General features: G+C 49.0%; 1 pseudogene; it reads left to right on the top strand.

Annotated features, from left to right (window-relative positions):
* Positions 1-4,144: 4,144 nt before the first annotated feature.
* Positions 4,145-5,205, top strand: LOC126498329 (60S ribosomal protein L7a-like; annotated as a pseudogene).
* Positions 5,206-7,507: the final 2,302 nt, after the last annotated feature.

Raw genomic sequence — 7,507 nt, 5'->3', positions numbered from 1 at the left:
CCATCTAAAAAGAAGATGTGCTGACTCTCAGGCTAAAAGTCTACCTAAACTGACAGCTCTCCCAGAATACACGAGAATTCGGTAAAGACAGAATCTTCCCTTGGGTTTAAAATCAAACTCTATCATCTCTCTTCCTGAAAATTGCCTGAGAGATGCCAGAGAGATCATGGGCACGCTGAGTCTTCTCTCCTCGTATCTCAGTTCATGTCCATGTATCCATACATTGTGTGTGACCATGCATAGGTGTATGTGTGTGTGTGTGTGTGTGTGTGTGATATGTGTACTGTGGTGTTTGTAAGTGTATGTGTCTATGTATATAAGTACAGTGTGTGAGAATGTGTATATGTAGGAGTGGTGTGTGTGTACAAGTGTGCATGTGCCTGTGTGAGTGCATGTGTGCATGAAGCATGAGTGTGTGGTATGTATGAGTATATGCACATGTAAAAAATATATAAACTTAGGGGTGGTTCTGCCTCTCTAGAGAACTCCTAACACAGATGAAAAGGTGGGGAGCATAGCTAGCTAAACTGTCCTCTTCTGTATTACTAACAGGAGACTGAGCTCAAGCACTTGGTGCATATCCGAGTTAATGCATTCTTATAGGTACTATGCACAGCACCAGGTATTAGAACACATAACAAGCGGCTCCCCATCCACCTCTTCCCACCAAAGTTCCGCCACCACCTGCTTCCTGTCTTTCTGGCTCTAGCCCTAACCTATCACATGCCAAAGTGCTGACTGGCGGTGCCCAGACATGAGAACAAACACTTAGTCATCAGGAGAGGTGTTTGAAGGAACTAAGTCCTAAATACTGAGTACTAAGGTATATACACAAATCCCATTCTCATTTTTTAAAAAACACCCCCATTGCATTCCATTAGTGATGCCCATCTGTGGACCAGGCTGCTGTGGGCTTGTTTCTCTATCCGTGTTCTGCAGCAGGCAGCTCTGAGACAGTTCAGATAGGGTAGATCTTGATCACCTCTTAGGGATGGAGCGCACTGCCCCGCTTAACTCTCCCTAGGTATCTTTTCAATAGTCTCAGAGTGGACATCATATACTGACAGGGGCCCTGGTGCTCACAACGCAGCCCCAGCGTCCTCTTAAATAAGCACAGCCCTATCACATATGAACAAGTGATTTTCCCTTCCTTAGGGAGGGGACAAGGCTCCTGTATGGAAACCATACAGTGAAGATGGGCAACAAAGCCAGGATGGGAAGGTGGTTTGACCAGAGGGAAGGCCAATTGGACCATCAGTTGCAAGAGAGCAAAAGCTCATGGAGGCCTCCTCTGCGACTTCTCTCCTTTGTGGATGTCCTCTGCCCGTGTGTGACCTGCGGTCCTGGATTTGAGTGCACTCCATTTGCTCTCCCAACATGGACATCACCGTTAATAGACCGTGCTTCACCCCCGAACCAAATCAAATGGGTGGGGGCAGAGGAGTTAGATTTGCTGCCTGCACTGTAGAACCAGAGTCACCATGAAAACCTAAGGCCTGCAAATACTGGCTGTGACATGCCCAAGGGACACCCGTTCCATGCTTGCTCTGCACTGAGCTGTCAGGTGCTTCCCCGGACAGATGCGGCCACACCCAGCCACACCTATCCCATGCATGCCCCAGAGTCCGTACCATCGCCTTTCCTGTGCCTGAAGCTGGGAGACCTATAAGTCTCACCTAACCCGAATAGGATTCAACCATGGGTGTGTGAACTAGAAACAAAGATGTGTGATGTTTCCGACACCGGGTGTTGGTTTGGGATGACTCCAGCCCCCTTGGAGGCTGCTTCCTGGGTAATCAGGTCTGGAAACGGTAATCTACCGTTCATAAGTCACCGGTCTGTATTTCTGTAATGGCCTGTTTAGGAGGGGAAGGCCCTTGCAATTCTTCTCAGCACCTGGATCCCCTTCAACAACAACAAGCGCTAGCCTTTACCTTCTCGTCTCAGTGGCCAGCATCAAAGGAGGCAGACGTCCAGAATGTCAGCAGCCCAGGTAAGATTTCCTGTCCCTGTGTGAGCCTATGCTGGTCAAGCCAAGGCTGCCTCCTGGCCTGCATCTCAGGTCTGGTTTGGTGGAAACTGGAGCATGCCCTTCTGCAAATGTCAGGCTAGGGACACTGAGTTCTTCCCCACGGTTAACGGATGGGGGCGTGGTCAAGTTAGAGTGGAAAGGAACACCACGCTGGAACAACTTCCCCGGCCAGGACTTTCTTCCACTGTCACTTGCTGAGAAACACACGGGAGGAACCCTAAAAACAGAGCCACCATGCAGATGGTAGCAGGGGGACATGGGTTTCCATTGGGATGCACAGTGCAGGGCGTGGTTCTGACAGGTAGTGTGCAGACAGCATGTGCCGCTGGCCAGGTTCACCTGCTTAGGAGGGGAGGAAGGAGGAAACAGCAGAGGCTCTCCTGCTGCTTCTTTATGTATTCTTAACATAAAATTAGTTTATTAAAAATTAAAATCAAGAAACCACATAAAAAGTTATTCTATTATTTGAGGATTCAGTGAATCTGAACCATATTGATCCCCATCCCTGCAACTTCTTCCTTCCACATCTTCTGCCTTCCATTAAAGACAAAAACAAAAACCAAACCCACTCACTCCAATTAGTGCGGCCCATATGTGCAGGGATGTGGAGCTGTATGGAATAGGGGCATCCCACTGGAGCCCACACCCCTGAAGGAAGCTCTCCAGCAGCTGCCAGGGGCTCCACAGCTATAAATCCCTCCGCATCTCTGCTGCCTGGCTTGATCTCGTGTGCAGGCAACAGCAGCTGCTCTGAGTTCAGAGTTCACTGGCCACGTTATGACCGGAAGACGCTGTTCTGACCCCTCTTCTCATACTGTTCCCGGAGTCTTCAAGGGGAGGGCAGTGATGCAAATGCCCCATGAGGAGCTGAGCACTCTCCGTCACTTATTCGCTGCACTTTGGCCAGTCATGAGGTCTTCGGAAGAACCAGCATTATTTTTGGAGAAAACTGAGTGTCCCAGCTTCTTTTCATGTCTCTCCAACCTTCCTCTTCGGCTGACTCCTGGAAGATATGATCGCTGCCCAATGCTGTCCCTGCCACAACATCTGCACACTGCACAGATAAGAGGCCACGATGAACACAGGTCACACAGAGCTGAGCTGGCACCTTTGCTGCTCACTTGTTCGTGGTTTATTATTGCTTATTATTATTATTATTACATTTAACTTTCTTTTGAGTTTTCCTGCAAGGTAAAGCAGAGTCCATATTTCATTCATTCGGGGTGACTCTTCCCCTCCACCCAAAGTCACTCCCTGACATTAATGCAGCCCAGGTATGCAGGTTCAGTCCCCAAAATCTAACAAACTTAGACTATCTCATTTTAAGAAAAAAGAAAAAGGTGAATTATACTCTTGATAGTTGAGAAGGACTTGTAAGACAATAGCATCTTTTATTTTATAGAAAAAAAGACCGTCATATTTGTTCCATTAAACTGACCGTGTTTGGGCATAGACAGAATGTCTCCCCAACACAGACCCAAAGTCTGTATAGGAGCAGTTGTAATGAACAGCATGAACGCGCGTGCCCTGAGCTGAGCACGTCATAATCTCGGTGTGAGCATTTGAAAGCAGGTGAAATCTCTCTCTGTTCCCAAGGCTGACGTCATGCACACACACGCACTCTCATTCCACACATATAGAGGAGGAGTAAGAGTGCGGATGAACACCACAATGCTGTGCTTTCCTGAAATAAGGTCCAGCCCTTCGTCTATAAAAAGGTAGTGGTCTATGACTCCCCGGGTCAGAGGGCAGGGTGCCCCCTCCCAGACTCAGGCTTACCTGGACCACACTGTGACCCAGGTCTCACCTGTTCCTCTACGTACACACTCCGTTCTCTGCTTCTCTGTTTAATGATTCTCAAAATTTCCTCCCGTCATCTTTTTTAAAAAGTAAGCCTTTAGGAGCAAAGAGTCCGCGCAGAAGGGCGTCAAGTCAGTCCTGCCCATCCGAGGATCCTGTCCCCTCCAGAGCCGACCATTCTTCCTATTCTTCCTGCTGCACCCGGGTTCATGGTGTCTGGACAGCCCAGCCTGCCTCCTGGGTGGCCAGACGAGGCCACTGCATTCCACCTGCTGAGTGCATCGCTCCGTAAACCTACAGAAAGGACCACTTTAAAGCGTGTCACACCCAGGACCTGGTGTACCTCTGGCTGCTCGATGTTGTGACAGCACACGGAATGGTCCCATCCAGCGTCCTTCAAAGCTAAGGCCGTTGTGACCTAGTGAGATTTGCTTGTAAACACTCAAGGCGGAATTTGGGTTTTATGGGATAAGAAATAGTAAATTCTTTAAATTTTTAAAAATTCAGAATTAAGCTCTCTCCTCCAGCCCGGCAAGATGCCCAAGGGAAAGAAGGCCAAGGGGAAGAAGGTGGCCCCGGCCCCCGCCGTTGTGAAGAAGCAGGAGGCGAAGAAGGTGGTGAATCCTTTGTTTGAGAAGAGGCCTAAGAACTTCGGCATTGGGCAGGATATCCAGCCCAAGAGAGATCTCACGCGCTTCATCAAATGGCCCCGCTACATTAGGCTGCAGCGGCAGAGGGCCATCCTCTATAAGCGGCTCAAAGTTTCTCCTGCCATTAACCAGTTCACCCAGGCCCTGGACCCGCAAACAGCTACCCAGTTGCTTAAACTTGCCCACAAGTACAGGCCAGAGACCAAGCAGGAAAAGAAGCAGAGGCTGCTGGCCCGTGCTGAGAAGAAAGCTGCCGGCAAAGGGGATGTCCCGACTAAGAGACCACCTGTCCTTCGAGCAGGTGTCAATACAGTCACCACTTTGGTAGAGAACAAGAAGGCTCAGCTGGTGGTGATTGTCCACGACGTAGACCCCGTTGAGCTGGTGGTCTTCCTGCCTGCTCTGTGTCGCAAGATGGGGGTCCCCTACTGCATCATCTAAGGAAAGGCCAGGCTGGGGCGGCTGGTCCATAGGAAGACGTGCACCACTGTTGCCTTCACACAGGTTAACTCGGAAGACAAGGGTGCTCTGGCCAAGCTGGTGGAAGCTATTAGGACCAATTACAATGACAGATATGATGAGATCCGCCGCCACTGGGGAAGCAATGTCCTGGGTCCTAAATCTGTGGCTCGAATTGCCAAGCTGGAAAAGGCAAAGGCCAAAGAACTCGCCACTAAACTGGGTTAAATGTACTGCTGAGTTTTCTGTACATAAATATAATTATAAAACTTAAAAAAAATTCAGAATTAAAATAATCTTAGTTTTCATATTGGACTGGCAGGGTAATTTCCAGACTTGCCTGTGTGGTCACACACACAAACACACACACACACACACCTCTGTGGTCACACACACACGCACATGCACACACATACTCACACTTGCATGGTCACACACACACATGCACGCATGCACACACACTCACACATGCGCACATGCACACACACACTCTCATACACACACGTGTGTGCACACAGTGTGTGTGCACACAGTGTGTGCACACACTTACACACACCTGTGTGGTCACACACACACATATACGTACACATGGGCTGACTAATGCTTTCTACCCCTCAGGGAAAGGATCTGGAAAAAGAAAATTCAAGTAAAAAAGTTTATGTGTAAGCAGATAAAACGCAAGTGGTTGCTATTGCTATTATTTTGCAGTACAGAGTTCGAAATTGGAGCCTTTCCCATGAACAGTCTGCCCCAGTCCTCTTTCGACTTTGGCACTTTTTCTAAGTTGTGCAGGCCGCCTTCGAACTCACTCTGCACCTCTGACTGAATTCAAGCCCCTGATCCTCTTGCTTCCCAAGCCCAGCAACCTGTCCCAGCTGTGCAAGTAGATGTGTGACAGGCGGCAGTTAGCACCAAGGAGGAGCCAAAGGCTAAGCCCCAAGGTCCTAAGTGTCACCTTTAGGTTCCCCAAAAGAGGGAGTCTGAAGGAGGAGCTACATCCGATGGCGGAGGAATCGGGTGAATGTTCCCAAGAATTAAGAGTGTCCCTATACTATGAGTGACTTTGATTTTCCAAAGGAGATTGTACAGTCTAAAGCTGGGAGAGCGAAGCCCACCACAGGCAGAATGTCTGTGTGAACGACGTCTTCTTGGAGGACGGTTTGTCTGCTCACTGTGGCTTCTGGCTGCTTTTCCTAAGGGCAGCTCCAGTCAGAGGCCCAGCCAGAAGTCATGACTCTGAACCTTTGCAGGAAGAGCTGGTGTGTGTGGATGTCTCAGGCACATGGTGGGCAGTCCCGCTGTGGGCAGCAAAGGTATGCAGGCTGGCAGAGTAGGACATGTATGATCCACTTCCCAGGGGTTGGGAAAGCCAGTGAACTGGACAGAGTGGACAGAGAGTAGACAAAGACGAAAGAGGAATTGTGGGAGGCAGAGACCAAGTGGCAAAGTGTCAAAGGCATCTAGAAGGCGATTGGAGGACTGCTGAGGACAGGAGGAAGGCTTCAGAGGGGACCAGGATGACAGTCCTAGGGCACATTTCTGATCCAGGTGTAGAAGAAGCAGGCAGACAGTACCTGAGGCATTCAGCCACTCTGGGTTTTGCTGTGTGCCGTTCCTGTGTAACAATGTAAGAAGAAAAGGGTCTCTGAAACACTGCCACATGTCGTCCACTCTGAGAGCTGAAGTTACAAAGATAAAAGACGGCAAAGGACTTTGTAGCCAAGAGAACAAAGCAGAGCCGAAAGGTGCAACAGAATGCAAGAAAGGTTCTAGAAACTGACCTTAACTGGGCTTGAATCTGGTCTTTGTCTTTACCTCCTGGGGCTTTGATTTGCTGTGTTGTGTGTAAAATGGTGACTGTGAGCACCACAGGAAGTCAATTCACTCAAGGATGCCAGGATCCTGCTCCATCTACAGCAAGAGCTGATGGCACCCTTACTCCCAGCACCATTATCAACCAGAAAAATAAAAGCATGGCTGGTGAACATTTAAGACGGGAAACATGAGTTTAGAAGAAGAGTAAGTCACAAGCTCGATTAACAGTATATGATAAACAGAGAGAGAGAGAGAGAGAGAGAGAGAGAGAGAGAGAGAGAGAGAGAGAGAGAAGCAGCAGAGAGAGGGGGGAGGGAGGGAGGAAGAGAGAGAGATCTCTTTAAAAAACAAATTCAAAATGATAACATTTAACCATCTGGCTTAAATGTTAAATGTAAAAACAATGGTGAAAAGAGAGACGAACTTGGGACAGATGAAAGTGTGGCCAACACACTAGCTGAAGAGCAGACAAGGAGGATCCTTCAGAACCTTGTCCTCTTACGTGGGTTGAGACAGTGGCACATTCATAGGGTTGGTCACAGGGGATATGCTTCTGAACAGTAACGACCTCTGATGGCCCAAGCTTTCTGAAGGAGGGTATCTTGTCACAGTAGTCTTGGTGGACCCGAACCTGTACTTGATGACTTTAACTCGGACACCTCTCAGGCAGGGGTCCTCTCCCACAGAGTCCTGCAGCAGATGCTATGGAGCTGACCACTGTATGGCGAGAGAATCACAGAGCGGATGGTGT

Source organism: Alexandromys fortis, unplaced genomic scaffold, assembly GCF_014885135.2.
Source record: "Alexandromys fortis isolate MF-2015 unplaced genomic scaffold, M_Fortis_MF-2015_v1.1 scaffold_3, whole genome shotgun sequence".
In the NCBI taxonomy this organism is placed as follows: domain Eukaryota; kingdom Metazoa; phylum Chordata; class Mammalia; order Rodentia; family Cricetidae; genus Alexandromys; species Alexandromys fortis.
The sequence above is the reverse complement of the archived record's forward strand: the minus strand, read 5'-3'. Positions and strand labels throughout refer to the sequence as shown.